Consider the following 18,761-nt stretch of genomic DNA (forward strand, 5'->3'; position numbering starts at 1 on the left):
TGATTTGTGTTTGTATTTGATGAGATATACTGGAGTGTAGGAAGCTCTGTCCATATGGTGGTAAAGAGGGAGGAAGGGAGCAGGAGAAGCAGACCGGGCCATGCCTAAGGGCTGAACTTGGAGAGGGAGAGAGCAGCACTCTGCACAGAGATGGGATCTCAGGTCCTTCTGCCTTTATGTTCCACTGTCTGTTTCTATTGGCTGCCTGCATCTCCGTCTGTCTGTTTTTCTGTCTACCTGTCTGGCTGACAGTCCCCCTGCCTTGAAGCTCATCAAGTCTACACTAAATGCTCGGCTGATTATCTGTTGTCTATCATGTCTGTCATTATTCTTTTTATATGTGCATGCAGTTTCTTTTTTTCTGTCTTCCCTCTGTTTTAGCAATGCTAGCGTCATGGCTCTATGGATTGCAGTGTCGGTCTGTTGGTCAGTCAGTCCACCAGTTCGGCCCAGACTGAAATATCTCAACAACTATTGAATGGATTGCCATGAAATTTTAAACCAACATTAATAGTCCGCAGGGGGTGAAACCTACTGACTTTGGTGATCCACTGATCTTTCCTTTGGTGCCACTATGGTGCCACCTTTGTGTTTTTTCATGAAATGTCTCAAACACTATTGGATGGATTGCCATGCAATTACAGACATTCATGTTCCCCTCAGGATAAAATGAATGACTTTGGTGATCCCTTAACTTTTATGGTTAAATATGCTCCAAATATGGTTTTTCTGTCCTACCACCTGCAGCCAAATGATATTAAAGTGATTCGTACTTTCACTACTAGTTACCCCCTATAGAGCAGACAGTATGATTGAGGTTTAAATCACCTTGCTGAATTAATCTACATGTTACAAGGGTAAATGCCAGGACACAAGTACTTCTTAGTGTATTTTTGTAATTTAAAAAAAAAATCAAATGTTATATTCCATGACAAATTATTGCATGTTAGAGAATTTGGTTGTGTTCATCTTTGAGTTTGGATGTAATGCAATGTAAACACAATATGAGTGCAGTTCAAACACAATGAAAAAAAGGCCCAACCACAATAAAGTCCCCTGATTATTGGGAGTTTCGAAGTATACCTTTTCACACACACACACACATGCACACACACATCCACATACAAAACATGATGGTCAGGCTACTATTGTGTGTGAAGAGGACACCAGTGGAGAGATATGATTGTGTTTTGTAAGACGAGAGAGAAAACAACAAGCCTGAAGAGAGCTGAATGTGGCAGCCCTGTTTCTTTTAAGACTGCTCATTCATACCAGTCAGTACTGCCCTTGAATCGACCACTAGGAAGTTAACTTATATATAATTAGATAAGTTTCCTCTTGAAAATAAGAAATTAGGCCACAGGTCTCTGAGGAATCTCCCTCTCCAATCTGACGACATGTTCTACACTGCCTCTTATTTTCCCCTGAAACAAGCAGGTGATTTTTCACTGTGAAACTATATATGTGTGTGTGTGTGTGTGTGTGTGTGCGCGAGTATAAGCACATGAGTTTGTGACTTTGTCGGTGTGTTTGTGTGTCTGTGCACGTGTCTTTTTATGCGTTCTTATATGCGAGCGTGACCGTGTAGCTCGGCGTTTCAAAACACAGGCTTTTTTTTTTGCTGCTGTGAAATAAAGAGGTTGCTATTTTTTTTTTTCTATTACGTGCCAAATTGTTTCACGTATATTGCCTCCGTGTAATATGACATTGACACATTGACATGTCAAGTGAGAGCTCAGAGGAAAGAGAAAGAAAGCCAAAGAGGGAGAGATGAGAGATGGAGAGAGAGAGGGAGAGATTGAAAATACACTTGAGAAATTTTCCGAGAGATACCACAAGTGACATAGGCAATTTCTGTAGAAAAATTACTTCATCATAATTTCAATCCCAAAAAGAATTGAAAGGAAAGCCCTGAAGGAGGAAGGCCAAGTCACCTTGAGAGGCATTAGGGGGAACGCTTACCCACCACACACACACACATCCATAGACACACACTCTCTCTGAGTATGGTTCTTTACAATTTTATATGTTCATGCAAATCTAAAAATTTTTCCTCCTGTTATGAGTCACTTCATTATTTGTATTCACTTTGTCAGAGCTCTTTTTCGATGCCACAGTGTTCGATACATCTGTGTTAAGTGCTTAGAGCCTGTGGTATATCAGAGTTAAAAATATACAACCTATTAGTCTGGCTGCTACTATTACTAGCATCATCTAATCAAAGCTTTATATAGAGCCAGTGGTTCAGACAAACAGTTTCATGTCTCTACCTCACAGTGCCAATCATCAGATTTTAATTGGATTTCTCTATTATCTGTTTTTTTTTCACACAAAGCCATTAAGATATTAAATCTAGTTTTACTTTGAGTCAGTCATTTTCCCCTTTTCTCCTCTCTCCTTGTTCCTTTTAATATATATATATATATATATATATTTTTTTTTTTTTTTTTTTTTCTCTCCCCTTTTTCGGTATGCCTCTGTAGCCCGAGGCTCTCTCTCAAAATAATTTAGTCGTCGTTGATTTCTTTGGGAGAGCTTAATAAACGTTGACGTTGAAATGGGGAGGAAATTGCAAACTGGGACTGTGTGAGGCTTTCATGTTCAGGGCTACTTGATAGTTATGTTGATTTTTCTGAAGCGGTTCGTAATGATATAAACCAACGGAGAATACAGCAACAGCTCTGCAAATCAGCGTCTTCATTTAATATTCACTGATGGTTCGTGAAAGACGGGTCGCCCTGAGGAGAAACACTTCCTGACATTAGTCATTATTGAATAGGACCACTGCGTGTGTTTGATTTTCAGTGTGCATCCTTTACCTTTTTAAGAATAATTACAAATCATTTTGTGATTTCATACACACTTTGGGTTTAGGTTATGTCACATCCCTGACTGTAATGTGTAGTTATAATCAGATTTCAATCTCCATTTCCCCCAAAATGTCACGCTTTAGTGAATTTTAAGCCATTTTCTACCTTATTCTCTTGAGGCACCACTGGGTTGATTTACAGTAATCCCTCTCATCAAAACAAACAGATGTATCTTTTATAACCACCTCATCTCATACCCTTCTTACCCCTCACCCGTGACCTCTGACCCCTACTCTATCTGTAGGTGTCCAGTCCAGGGGGGTTTTCTAGAAGACCAATAACGGAGCCCTGGGGGACGCCACCCAGAGATCCTCTTACTGTCTGTCGCACAGGGGCAGCACTAAGCACCATAATCTGAAGGGAGGGGGAGTGATTGTATGTTTGTGTATGTGTGTGTGTGTGTGTGTGTGTATGCGTGTGTGTGTGTGTGATGATGATGATGGTGTGGGGGTGGGTCTGGGCGGCATGTTTTTAACCCCTCCCTTGCCCACATCCCCATCCCCTCTTGTTAATCTGGAGTCTAGCATGTGGATTAGTGGACACTCTGCAGCACCACTGTTTGACAGAACGCCGTGTTTCCTACAGTGCATATAAGATTACGTCTTTAAGCAGTTTACATTCACAGCTCTGTGAGAATATTGGAGTTAGCACATTGGCTAATGACATCCTATGCAATCAGAGTGCCGGTGCATGCTCTGAGACTGTGATCTGAGACAGTATATGAGTGTATGAACACATTCTGCTGTGTGTGTTTTACCGCAGAGGGTGAGAGTGAGTGTGTGTCTGAGCGAGATTATACTTTTCTTTTACAACAGGTGTTATGAATTTTTTTCCTTTTTGTCATGGAGTGGGTGCCAGATAACTCACCCGATGCCATGCCCTGCCCCCCACAGACACACACACATTCACATACAACCTCATCATGTTAATACGATCATCACCTTTAGCGTTGGGTGGATGATTTGACATCTCTCTTTGTTTGGGTTGAGGTAAAATGAGTCTGTTAGTCTGTTAATCCATCAGGATTAAGAAACAACAACAATCCCCCATGGAGTGTGAGTTTGTGTTTTTGTGTGAGAGAGAGAGTGCATGTGCTTGTCACAGTATGAGTGTGCATGTCTGAATTTTGATTTGGACTCACTCTCTTAGCTTAACGTTTTTTTTTTTTTTGTCAAATTTAGAGAGCTGCTAAGAAATATTACACTGAGGGTTCACTGTAACAACACGGTAGGATGCTGGTGGTGGCGGTGATGATGCTGATGGTGCTGATGATGAGTAGGAGGAGGAGAAGAATGGATGATGAGGGAGGGGTATTGGGTAGAAGAGTGTAGGGATTAGTTGATATTTCCCTGGCATTACGTACGCTTTGGCGAACATCTACTTAAGTCCTGCCTTATGCGCCGCTGTCTGGAACACACACACAAAAAGCCCTCTGTCCCATTCACACACACAAAGACTATTAGTACAGTCCAGCTCATCCTCTCAATGCGCAGAAGAAAAGAGAGAAAAACATGTTAAGTCTTTGTCCTCTTCTGTCTGGGTCTATTCATTCTCCCATACATGGGAGGAAGAGTAATGGGGAAAAGAGAAAGAAAAAATTGGAAAGACATAGATGATGATTTGTCCATTGAGGTTTATGGTTGAGATGGTCAACACTAAGTTACTTCAGAGTGGTTTTACTGGATGTGTGTGAATCTCAACAAAAGGATGGCTGCTGTGTCTAAAATAATAGGATTGTGTATTTACTAAATCGCTGATCATGTATTTACTAAATGACAATGCTACTGAAGACAGTAAAACTTGGAAACTTTGGTAAGAAACCTAACTGATGTCAATGCTGAGGAATATCATTTTAATAAGACACACTGCCGTAAAGGATGTCAGCGTGTTTAAAATGTCAAGAGGCAGATGTACAGTGGGACTGCAACTAATGATTTTTTTCATGATCAATTAATCTGTTGATTGTTTTCTCAATTAATTGATTAGTTGTTTGGTCTATGAAATGGTGAAAATGGCAGCCACTGTTTCCCAAAAGATGCAACCTAAAATGTTTTGTTTTGTCCCAACCAACAGTCTACAACCCAAAGATATTCAGTTTACTATCATACAAGACGAAAGAAAACCAGGAAATATTCACATTTAAAAAGCTGGAACCAGAGCTTTTTGGCATTTTTTCTTCAAAAACAATTGGTGAAGAATTTTCTGTCGATCAACTAATCGATTCACTGACTAATTGCTGCAGCTCTAATGTACAGTCATCATTTTTTTGTCAGTATGGTATTCATTTGACTGTTACAGTTGTGTTTCCTAACAAAAATGGAAAGTAACGAACTACAATTTCCTCTCTTTTATGTCACATACTGTATCTGTTGTATCTGAATTAAAGCCAACCAGTTAATGGTCATGACTAGTTCTGCAGTTTAACAAAAGTTTAGCAACAATAAATCATTATTTAGATGATTTATGCACAATGTAATGACCGCTAAACAATAAAAAAGCAGGTTTTGCACATGAGCTGCTGAGTTTAAAAGTTCATATATGCTTAATTGATGACTGCCCTCCTTACTAGTGACGGAAATCAAGTGAAAATTGAATCACAGCTTCCAAAGTGTAATTTACTTAAAAAGTACTGTAAATATCTTACAACAAAGACAATCATATTAAAGAGGATTGGATGATAATATCCTGAGATTTAGATGCATCCTCTCAGAGCTATTCTGTAATATTATGGTGATAATGTAACATGTCTGCCATCATCCTCCTGGGATTTTTTCACTCTGCTCTCTCCTCTGTTTTTTTTTTTTTTTTACTTTACATACTGTACTTGGCCATTGCTCTCTCTTTGCTTTAGTGGCTGCCACTTCCAATCTCTCCTCTCCTCCTATCCCTTCCCCCTTTTAACTCACTCTGAATTATCCATAGCAGCATCGCTCCCTCGCTTTCCCTCTTTTTCCCCTACATCCCCCCCATCTTTCCTGTCTGCGTGTTCGCTCGCTCTCTGTCTCTTGTTCCGTCTCTTCCCCTTCTCTCAATTTACTCTCTTACTTTATGGCAGCCTTTCACTCTCTGCATTCTCTCTTCATGTCTCTGCTGCTGTGGCCTCCCCCCCCCCATCCCTCTCTCCCTATTCCCTTGCTCTTCCCCTCTCTCCTCTCTCCTCTCTCCCTCTCTCTCTCCCTGTTTCTCTATGTCTCTCACTTAGTGTAACTGTAGGATATAGGTCAGCAGGGCGGCTTGGCTGACTCGTGTCTAGACTCAGCCTCAGTCTTGGGGGCATGCAGTCACACAGCGGAGCACATTGACCAGCACAATCACTGCACCACACTGGCGCTCCATTGACTGCTGTGTCTGTGTGTGTGTGTGTGTGTGTGTGTGTGTGTGTGTGTGTGTTCGTGTCTGTGGGGGAGAACACACACAAAGGCACACTGAAACAAAAAGCTGAGGGGCAAAGTTCTTATAAGGAGGCTTCGCAGCACGCCGGGCATTACCAAAAACATTAACGCCATCTGTGAAGAAAAACAGAGTGGTAGAAATGTCAGTGTAAATGCCATGAGTTGGGAGTTGATATTTACAACAGGACAAACATGACTGCAGGCGCTCCTTTAAATTGATCTGGAATTTTCAGGCATGCACGAATGCAAATTCATTACTGATGAAAGGAGTGTTAATGTGGCGTTTCATAAGTTTCCTTTGTTGACTTGGATATAAAATGGAAATTAAATTGGATACAACATGTATGGCTGTCTGCGTGAGTTGAACGCACTGTAACTACGTCTGTGTCGGAGTGCTTTAAAGGGGGGGGGGGGGGGGGTTGGCAGCTGTATGGCAGTGGGTGCTGCAGGGTGCAACATGCTGTGGGGAAGGGTAGATGGGGTGACGGTGTGTGTGTATGTGTTAGGGCAATGATTCATTCAAGTGAGTCTATTTTACACCCCTCCTCCTCCTGCTCTCCCTCTCGCTCGGTCTGTGGTCCAGATGTGATCCCCCCTCTTTCTCCCTGGATACTGATTCAGTCCCTCCACCCAGCCTGCCAGCCCCCCTGTCTCCCCAGCCAGACCAATGAGGTGATGGGTGCAGGGGGGGGGAACATGTGGACAGTACACGTTAGTTAGATGTAACATACTGAGCCTCTAATAAGCACATACTGTACCTCTAAATATTGCAGTGGTAACGATGACCTGCATTTAGTGTACATGGTCTGTCTATCTATCTATCTATCATCATGACTCAACCAATGAATCACCAGCTGTCAGCCTCAGTTCTGATCATCAGTGTGTGTGTGTGCATCCTGTTCAACCTGAGAAAAACATCACACATGACTCCTTTTTCAACCCTTCATGTCATTTGTTGATGATGATTATGATTAGTAAATCATTGTTTCTTTGTCTGCCCAGTAACAGTGGCGTCCCCACTCTGCCATGCTGAAATATTGATAGATGAATGGGATTAGAGGTGCGTTAGTGTGCTACTACTGTATGTGTGTGAGTGTGTAAGTAAGAGAGATAGAGTGGGAGAAAAGTGAGTCTTCGCAGGGCTTTTTAGAGGACAAATCCAATCTGTGAGGTAGCTTCTTGTTACCTTGCTCCCAGCCCATAAATAATGTTATGTCTACTGTCTGCCCTTGTCTGCCTCGACCTCTCTGGTTTTTGTTTCTTACTTTTTGCTCCTGCTTTCAATCCAGTTTTCCTTCTTTCTCTCATTTACACTGAAAATTTATTAAGTCACCCAGTGAGTCAATCACAGACTCTTTCCCTATAATCCCCCTCCCAGCCGCTGTCTGTCATCCTGTCTTTCTCCCTTTATCTTTAGAGTCTCGTGGGTTAAAAGCATGAAAGAGCTTTCTTTTTTCACTAATGAGAAAACCTGCTGGCAACTTCAACTCTCGCCTAACATGACAAATACAGGCAGACATGCATGTATACAGGTACACACATATATACACACGTACACCCAGATCAAGTACAAATTGGTTTCCGTCACAAGAGTCATTTTAACAATAATTTGTTGTATTTGTCAAAGTACGGCTAATTACAGGTCTTTAGATCATGTAGATTAACATCCTCCCTCAAAGAATATGAAATTAGTCAGCTATGGATTTACACACACTTTGTCACATAATGTAAACACATGCATGCATGCACAGGCATACACACATGCATGGCTGGCCGTGCATTTACCCTCAATGCATATGCAAATGTTAAATATGGTTTTACAAACACAAACACACACATTCTTTATGCACAGACCTCAAATGGACCTCGTTCTATCATCCTGCAATGATCCTTCATCAATGTGTAATGCTAAAACACGTTGTGCATCTTTGCTTTCACCCTCTCGTCCCTGTCTTTGACTCTTTTTTATTTTATTGGATAGCGACAGTTGAGAGATGACAGGATATAAGGGGAATGACATGCAACAAAGGTCCGCTGCTGAATTCAAACTGCAGATGTTGCAGTTATGTGGCACGCGTCTTAACCAGTGGCCTTCTTTGGCAAGCTGTCTTTGACTCCTTTTGAGTACCTCTTGGTGCCAGAACCAATTTCAGCCTCTTTCTGTTTGAGAGGGTGCAGATAGGCTGAAATCAATGAACGTGTGGCTGGAAATCTCATTACAAGGCATTATGAGGCAGAGATGTTGTTATGATTACTCTGCAACGTTACCTTTGCTGGCACATGTAATAATGGTGGAGCTGAAGGACACCATGTTAGTGGTAATCAATCACACGCATCCTCTTGACACACAAACAAACAACTTGACTTTCAAAATATAATATGCAGCTGTTATTATTTTGTTTGTACTGGAGTGTTAATGTGTGTAATAAGAGCCAAGGTTGGTAGGTCACTGATTTATGAGTAGTGTGTATTGTTTGACAGCCGTTAAGTTTTACAGGAACATGTTTTGCATGTTTTACTCCACTCACAACAAATTGTGTATTTTACAAAAGGGCTGAAACAATAAATCATTTAATAAACTAGTCAATTGATATGAAATAACGTCTCATTTTTCAAGCAAATATGCCGACCATTTTCTCGTTTCAGCCTCTCAAATGTGAAGACTCGCTGATTTTCTCTGTTTTTATCATTGTAAATTGATCTTAGGGGACTGTTGCTTGGACAAAATGACCAATTTGAAAATGTCACCTCTGATTTAGGAACTTTGGCGTTTTTCACTATTTTCTGGCATTTTATGGATTAAAATGGTTAATCAGTTAAATGAATAGTTTGACATTTTGGAAAATATTTAAAAAAGAGTGAAAACATAAGGCTTTCAGTGTGGATTAACTACTTCAGCAGAGTTGTAAGTCTTTACATGGTGGTTTTCATACAGTATTGAAATGAACTGAAATTGCTGGCCCACAGTTTGAAAACCTCGTAGTTTCATTTGTAGTTATTGAGCTAAAACCCACAAAACTACCTGTATGATATTTCCAAATGTTTTTCACCGTTCCATCATCATCTCTTACTCAAAACATATCAGAACAGAGGATCCAGCGAGTCGATCCGCTGGCCTTCTAACCTCATTCACTGTAGTGGGATGAACTTACATGTGTGTGCATTGCTACATTATATACACTGATGTAACAGTACAGCTCACCCCGTCCTCCACTTCCCTTCCCCTTTTCCATCTCTGTCTCCTCTCTTTCTCCCATGTTGCCCCAGGCACCGATGTCACTTCCCATCATGCTTTGCTTAAGCAACAAAAGTGTGGTGTGCTGCTATGTACGTTTTTCCTGCTTGGACAAGGCTGCAGAATCTCTCATTATCATGTTTATTTGAATTCTATATTGCACTTTATTGTGATGTGAAAGTGAAAAGGTGTCTCTGACAGAGTGCATTATCATCATTTAAAAACATCACTGTTTTACATTACTTGTTTTTTTTCCAGTCTCTGCATCATGTAATAAGCTAACTGATGTTGTGAACTGGTGTGTGTGTAATCCACATTTATCCAGCTTTATGTTTTACCTTTTACCAAAGCACATTGATCCCTTCATGTACAAGCCTTGTGGGAGAACCACAGCTGCAGACATGCTGCAGACATGGTCAATTTACAAGCCAACCATACATCCCAGCTATTCATCCATACAACAGAGCAGATATACTGTGAATACCACTGAAGCAAAAGCTGCAAATCAGTGTTTTCCTTCCTCAGTCCACCTAATTATTCATCTATACTTATATCCATTACAGTAGAATACACATAGTGTGCGTCGAACTGAAATAAAATGCTACAAAGTTCACCTTTGTATCTGGTCTCCCATCATCCATCAAGCTATGAACATGCACGCACACACACTCAGTAGTCACAGGAAAGTATTTGTGCTTTAATGCAAAATATGAGAAATACACACATACTGTAACACCCTTCATTCAGTGCGGTCATCAAAGCTGTGTGAAGTGGAATATTTAACACATTCTTTACAGTAAAGTCCTGTTTAAACTTGTACTAACTGGAAAATCTATAGTCATATTTTTATCTCACTTGTACTCCTGACAGGACAGGATGATGGTTATATTTAGAGTTAAGGTTGTGGATGTTAAGATGTACCAACTTCAACGTGGGAAGAAAACAATCTTGCTGGAATAAGGTTTGCAACAATACCTAGAAAAATACGTCATGCTACACTAGCAGATGAAAATAACAAATCCAACCATTAAAACTGTCATAGATTTATATCCATACTAGCAAAAGATTATTACTTGTCCTCCCTAACTGATATGTCAGGATCCGTCACTGTGTTATGTGATTATCATCATTATATGTCATTTATGTGTGTTATGTGATATCCTGTTTCAACAGGAAATGCATCAAATAAGGGTGGTGAGATACTGTTTCAGCCCTTCACGTAACATTTAGATGTGGTGTTTGATATGCTGGGGGTCATGACATTCCTTGTTACTGAAAGTTGTTATGCGCTGTGTGGAGATTATGATAATGTGTTTGCACTTAGTTGTTTTGAGAAACTCTTAATTTTTCAAGTTGGTTGTTATGCAACTATGCAGAGAAATTTTCAGGTAGTTTTCAGTTTTTGGTCATTTCCTTAACTTGCTGTATTTCTCATTTTTATTTTTTGCATTTTCTTCTTTATTTGATTGTTGATAGTATAGAGACAGACAGAAACCAGAGAGAGAGAGGGAGAATGACATCCACCAAAAGCTAGTGCTAGATCCAGGGACATTACAGTTATACATATACATATGTACCTTAACCATTCTGCTGCCAGGGCACCTCACAATGATGTTTTTTTTTTTTTTTTTTTTTTTTTTTTTTTTTTTTTTACAGTTTATTGTGCTTTTAAAATGTGTATATACCAAGGTTGATTATCAAGACTCTTATACCAGAAACATTAAACTACTAATTAATTAAAGGGGACATGTTATGCTTTTTGTGATTTTCTGTTATTTTTATACTGTTATGATGTTGAATATCTATGTTAAACATGGTCAAAGTTGCAAAACGTGAGGTAAACATATAAAGAAATGCTCCCTGAAAGTCAAAAGCCCAGGCTTCAGCCTGCTCTAAACACTTTGCAAAGTTATCTCTTCCTTCTCTTGATGATATCAGATTGTTGGTGCATGCCATGGATGTATTATAAGAGCTGGATACCCAACCAAAAATGGCGACCACTCAGTCCTATAGGAATTGCTCAGCTGGCGCATACACCAAAAAAAGTTTCTGCTCGGCCCACAGACTTTACATTGTGATGACATCACAGATGTTTAAATCGCTTTTCTCAGCTCGAGGAAAGTTTTACAAATATAAAACCTCCATGGATCAAAAGTTCATAATAGAAAGAGTCATAATTGATGTTGTTTGCAGTTCAAGGTGTCCTGTCTTACAGACGTCTCTTTTACTATGGTGGTCTATGGGGAAAATGCTTTTTGGGCCGCAGGGGAATTTTTTGCTGCAATACTGCGAGTGGCCACTGGGAAAAATGGCTGCAAGGCTGAGCGGTGGCGCCCTATCCAGCTCTTATTATACATCTCTGGTGTGTGCCCACAAACGGCCATCCATGCTGTAGCCTTTGTTGCTAAGGTTGTTCCTTGGGGTTGTTTGCATTTATCCACTTGCATATTTTGGATCAGATTTTGGCTCGAACATGCATAGGTGAATTTGAGAAGTTTCCATTTCGATTGAAATACGAGAAAAAGAAGTGAAATCTGACTTCTACTGTTCGTGTCATACCCTCCTGGTCTGCAAATCAGAACAGAGTGGGCTCATCAGGAGGGGGGGCTTAAAGAGACAGGAGCTAAAACAGCCTGTTTCAGACAGCTTGAACTGAGGGGCTGCATTACGGGCCAGTATGAGATAAATGTGAGTTTTTTAAACTGTAAATCATGCAAAGATATCCCAGTAGAGCCCCACAGTATAAATACAGACATGATATGTACTCTTTCACTTTTTTAGTCGACTTGACCTCTTTGTTTCCATTATTTTGTCCTGCCCCTGTACATGAGTAAATTCTACAATTACTGACATAAAATGTGTAACTTCCCCTTGCTAACTATTGGTCCATGCCTACATACAAACATTCAACTAGACACATAAACCATCAACATATGAGTATACAATGCTAAAATAAACACATGACTAACCTGCATGTTACCCTCTACTCTCTGCTCTGCATCCATCCATCCATCCAGTGTGATTCAACGTGTGGCAGAGGCCATGTTTCCCAGCCTTCCTGCTCCCACAGTCATGGTCATATGAAACATTAAAGCCAAACTCAGACCATCTATATTTCATACAGCATTTTGCAAACAACAGATGAATAAATTATACCATGAAAGTGGGCATAACCTCTGCATCAGCATATCACCGTGGCCTATTTCTCTGCTTTTCTGAATGGTGAGTGGGGCTGATGTGTGTGTGTGTGAACCATGAATGTGTGGGGGGTAATCATATATGTATACGTGTGAGTGTATCTGTGTCCTGTGTGTGTCACTTTCCTCTTTTGTCTAGCTGCATGCATGTGTGTTCAGTGTCAGCAGGGTTAGGTGTGTACTCTTTAAGGATTAATGAAAGCTCCACTATGCCCCCTCTGTGGAAAAGAGCAACACTGATACACTCTCCAGCTCGCCATCTCCTCTGTCCCCAACCATTATCACTCCCATAAAGACTCTCTTATATAATATGTCCAACCATTAATGGAAAATAACACTCCGCTTCAGCAAAGGACAGAAATATAATTACCAGTCTGAATAGCACTGCTGCTCCTTATTCTTACCCAGAGAGAGGAGGGCGAGAGACAAAGAGAGTGACAGAGAGGGACAGAAAAGCAAGAGAAGGATTGAGAGACCTGACAAGCATTTAGTGAAAGAGAAAATTAGGAAGGGATGGAGGGAGTGAGGGTAATAAGAACAAAGGCAGGAGGAAAGGTTACAGTGAAGAAAGGGTCATTATTCCTCCTTTTGTCCTCTCTTTCTCTGTGCTGAGTTTTTGGGCTGTTTTGGGCTGCTGCTGCACTGCGTCAACAACAGATTTCTCTATGACTTTTCTCATCTTGTTGGCTTTGGGGCAGTAGGCCATGAGTGTGTTGCTCATAACCCAATGAGTCCTCCAACTGTAACCCTCAACCTCTTCTCAGTGCCTTCCAAATCCTTTACAAATGGCCATTACAAAAATTATTTAAATTACTGTTTTCTGATCTGCCACAAAAGGTTTGGTTAAAGTTGGACAGTTTGGAAAATTCACATATTCACTTTCTTTCACTTTCTTGTCTGTCTGTTAAGTATGAAGTTGTAGCCAGGAGGCGATTAGGTTAGCTTAGCATAAAGATTTGAAGCAATAAAAAAGTGAATCAATGTATTTCCCAAATTGTCAAACTTTTCCTTTAAGTTTAGTCAACTAAAACTACTTTGGCACTAACTGACTAAGATTAGGGAAAGATCATGATCATAGTTTAAAAGGCCAAAAGTCTACAGCCATGCTAGGAGCTGTAAGGGTGCACAGTGACGTCAGCATGCTAACATGCTTACAATGACAATGCTAATATGCTGATGCTAAGCAGTTATAATGTTTAACATATTAACCATCTAAGTTTAGTGTGTTAGCATTTTAACATATGTGAGAGAGAGGTGTTCCAGATGTGAAGGCATTTAAAATTGCACTGACATTTGCAATTAAATCTAATATCATTGTTTATTCAATATTTCTGTTTCAACTGAAATCACATTTAATTTTAAATGTATTGTTAATAGTTTTATACCATTAAAAGAAAAAAGTTCAAAAGGGAACAAAATGATTCTTTTTGTCTCACTCAGCTGAAGGGGCATGTAGGGGTCTGTGTTTGATTGACAGCAGCTAGCAGGCTAAGTGATGGTGTTACATAATACAGATAGAGAAACAAAGTAAACAAACTTGTGCTGTAGCATGGGCACTATGTCACAGCCAAGAGTATTTTAGCAGTGGTACTGAAGATTATAGGACCAATAAGTGTTTTAGTGGACATTTGTAGTATGTTTACACGCTGTTTAATGTGCTGCAGCTACCCTGCAAACTAATGCTAGCGGTGCACTTTTCCCCGGCATCCTTCTCTCGGCAACCAACTCCGAGGGCTCCAGAGAAGTCTCCAGCACACAGCCAGTCCTCCCGATCAATGCCTTCCTGTAGACAGCCTCGGTGTTGCACTTCCAGTGCAGTGTGTTGTCCCTTCACCACCTCCACCTCCTCTCCAGAATGGATATAGGGTTTGTTGTCATCCTACTCTTTCTGAAATCCACACCTTCCCCTTTGTCTTCAGGAGCAGGTGATTACTTCCACAGCACTCCACACAGCAGAGTGGTGTATTCAGATTTATTTAGGATAAATATTATTCAGGATAAATATTTTAGTTAGTTTGAGATAAATCAGCATCATCAGTGATCCTCCTTGTTGTGACAGGCATAATGTCAAACATGTTCACCATTTGTCCTTAATCCCGTCAATAGCAATAGCACGAAACATGCCAAACATGCTTAGGGCAAAGACACGCAGGGACTGCATGTGTGTGTCCATGAGTGTACATATGACATTTCTGTGCACATTTGTGTGTGAACATTTTATTGAGTGTGTATGTGTGAGTAAACATGCCTGTGGCAAAGACAAATGCATTAAAAAGCACACAGTTAACATCTGAAAGAAAGGCTGACTGGCAGAGAGGGTGCAGGTGCGTTTCTACACATGTATGGGTTAATGTTGTTTGTGTATGTACACTGTATGTATAGACATTTACATACGTGTCTATGACTCCTATTGGTTCCAAGTCTGCCTGCCTGTGTTTATTTTTTGCCATGAATCCAAATGCTTATCATGTTGAACAACAGTTTGCATGGCTGCATTATGACTCATATGTGTGTTACAAATCACCTCCTGAACACATCTAACCTTCATGGTTCAACTTCTGGGTGAGTTCATGTGTTAGTCAACGCGTGGATGTGGGTTACTGACTCAGACTGACCCTCACATGTGTGTTTGCATAGTGGGGGGAAGGGGGGGTGTTGCAATAGCCACTGTAAGTACTGTAAATTTGTGAAGTAGAATTAGTTGCTGCAACATTTGCTGTCCTGTATCTACATGTTTACTGTACTGTGTTGATTTTCTGCAACGTGAGGAGAGCAAAGAGAGAAACAGAAAAAGGGTCAGAACGTAGAGAAATAAGTAAAGCTGTCGCGATTCATTAAGCACAGAGACAGAGGAAAAATACAATGAATCTCTGCTCTGCGCACATTACATTACGTTAACATCACTATTACATTCAATTAACGTCAACAAAATATTTTCACTTCTCTCCTCGGACCCATTGTCTTCCCATTTCCTCATTACTTATTGGGAAGAAGAAACACTGACGATTAAAAATTAAAACCCCTTTTCCTGAATAATTTATCAGTGAGTGGCATATGTTAAATATGTGTTGAAAGCATACATTAGATTTGTTTTGTATACAAATCAGCTCCAGGCATGCACCCTTAGGGGGGAGATTGTAGCCTGAGAGATTTGGCGGATACTGATGGTTGTTTTATTTAGATGTGCATAGATTTCTTTCCCTATTCCTGCTGTTGCTTCTGTTGCTGTGTCTGATTATACTGCACATTATTTTCGACTGATGGGGAGAAGAGAGTTTATTATGCGAGGAGTGAGGTTTATTGAGATGCACACACATGTAAAAATCATCCTTTTTGTTATTCGACTTGTCTGTGTTTGCTTTTTGTAGATTTTTGTACAACATAAAATATGGTGAAAAACATGTGCTGTATGTTTAGATTTTAGATTTTTAGATAGCCTGCAATATGTTTATTTCATCGTTTATCATATACTCTGAATTGGATTGACATGGAGAACATTTTCAACAAATTCAAAACTTTTAAAGTAAATTCATGAGTCTCAGATGCACAGCTTTTTTCCCAGTTTAGTGTTTTGTTGCCACGCAGAATAAAGCACACATGCTATATTTAATGTGAGTGTTGGGGTCACATGTGTCTAAAAGTATTTATCTGCTCCTTATGCTGTAGCAATCATTGTGGTTTTTGTAAATTAGTGGAATTGGTTTGAGCTGAATTTAGGGTGAGATAAGGCCGCAGGTGTTGAATTGAATGTCAGAGGTCAGAGAACTCATTCAAGGACACACATACAGTATCACTATCTTTTACACATTCGCACAGAGGAGGTTCCTTTCTTTCTTTCATTTTTTTTTTCTGTCTTTTGTACAAAGAGAAAGGGAGGTCTACTGTTTACTAGTCACAGATTCCCAGATCTGTGAGGGGAGAGGTCAGAGGAGGACAGCGAGATGACTAAAAAGCAACACGATTAAGTTGTTTTTAACAGGAAAATTGCCTTTTCATTTATTTGCTCTGCTTAATGAAGGAGATGTTTTTTCATGCCTCACTCTAAGGACAGCATGTGCAGCATAATAAGTGACTGACTGAGGTTTAATCCCTTATCTCAGCGGACAGAAAAGAAAATTAAACATATGTTTCTATTGGCGGCTTCGACAGATACAACCACAAGACCTTCTCATATTAATTCCAGCCAAAATATCACGCTGGAGCAAAGTGGCAAAGTAGAAAAGTGGCAATAAGACATTACGGACCTTATCAAGATTTTCATGATGAGGAGCAAAGTGTTGAAATTAGAGTGAAAGTGATGGTGGAGAGAGAACGGGGGAAAGTGACAGAAACAAGAGTTGTGGGGGAGGAGAAGAGAGGAGAGGAGAGGAAAGAGAGAGGGGGGGGGGGGGGGGGGGGGGGTTGAAGCATCTCATGCTAACACAGATCATGATCATCATGTTGGCAGGATCTGAAAGATTAGACACATCAATAGTTTATGAATCTCCACAGAGTTGCGCTCAATTCCCTCTTCTATAAATTACTAAATAAGGGCATTTACATCACAGCACCACTGCAAACTTTTTCCTTTTCTCTACTGTTTCCTTTCATCTTTTTCTAGTTTAAACTTGGACAGAGTCCATTTGACCCTCATGAACTGTGTAATAAGAGAGATGAAGAGATGAGGAAAAAGCTGCAAAGGAAGTCTTTATTACTGCTGTGATTCATGAAAGGAGAGAAAGGGAGAGAGAGAAAGAATAAAAGGAAAAGAAGACGTGGTAAAGACGCGAACACCTAAAAGACTGACATAATTAATAGATGTGGCCCGCCGATACACATGAATTATGCAACTTTTATATTCAAGAAAATTACAAACACAACCCATTGGGAGAGAATGCAGAGGAATCATTATCTGCAGACTCAAACCTTTGTAAAATGCACCAAATTTTTAATAATTAATCCACATAAACAAATAACACATGAATAAAGAACACTTAAAAAGCCACCCAAGCCACAGGAGTTGTGCGAACTTCCTCTGTAACTTTCCTTGTGTGTGGAGAGGAAGAGAGAAGCGAGAAGAAGCAGAGAGAATTAAGAATAAAGAGACTGAAATAATGCGATAATGAAACATTATGATTTTTCAGTTAATTAAGATAAATTCTTTCCAAATCAGATTAGTCAGCTTCCGGTTATTTTTATTTACTGGTTATGTTTATTTGAAATGAGCTCTCAATCTATGTTGAAATTGTATAAAGTTGAAGATTTGTGTGTGTGTGTGTGTGTGTGTGTTTTAGTGCGCAACCTTGAAACCTCATCGGACAGCAGCATGTTAAGGGACCATCCCTCTTTCACTCTCTCTTTGCAAAGCTAAAATAAAAGTTCAATCAAAGTTGCAAATGAGCTCAATGTTCAAATCACATCCTGGTAAAAAAAAAAAAAAAAAAAATTGGTCTAGAAAATGTCAGAAAATGGTGAGATACGCCCATCACACTTTCCTAAAGCTGACCAACAGTCCAAAAAACCCTGAAGATATTTGGCAAGCCAAAGAAAAGCAATAAATCCTCACATTTGAGAAGCTGGAATCACAATGACATTTTTTCTTGGAAAATGACTTTAACGATTGATGAAATATCAAAATAGTTGGCAATTAATTTTCAATTAATTGGCGACTGGCTAATAATTTCAGCTCTACTCAGAAGCTCCCACCAAACATCCCACCCCCCAACACACACACACACACACTACAGTATATCCATGAGAGCAGGACAGTGAATATGTCAGATTGGGTTAGGGTGGTTGTGGGTGAAGTGAGGGGAGGACAGGAGGACACCCTACAGTGACCACACAGTGATGCCCTACGGGTGCTCTGACTGGAAATGAGCAAGAGCCCCCACACAATCCTACACACACACACACACACACACACACACACATGCATAGGCTGCAGTCACCTTCAAAACAGCATAGCATATGTTTCACACTGGAGAGAAAAAAAAAGAAAAAGAAGAGCTCACACCAGTCACCATCCAGTTTAAAATGTCTAAAATCTCAATTCAGTGTGTACTTCTGTAACACTTCCCTCTTCTAA

The sequence above is a fragment of the Thunnus albacares genome, chromosome 2, assembly GCF_914725855.1.
Source record: "Thunnus albacares chromosome 2, fThuAlb1.1, whole genome shotgun sequence".
NCBI lineage: Eukaryota > Metazoa > Chordata > Actinopteri > Scombriformes > Scombridae > Thunnus > Thunnus albacares.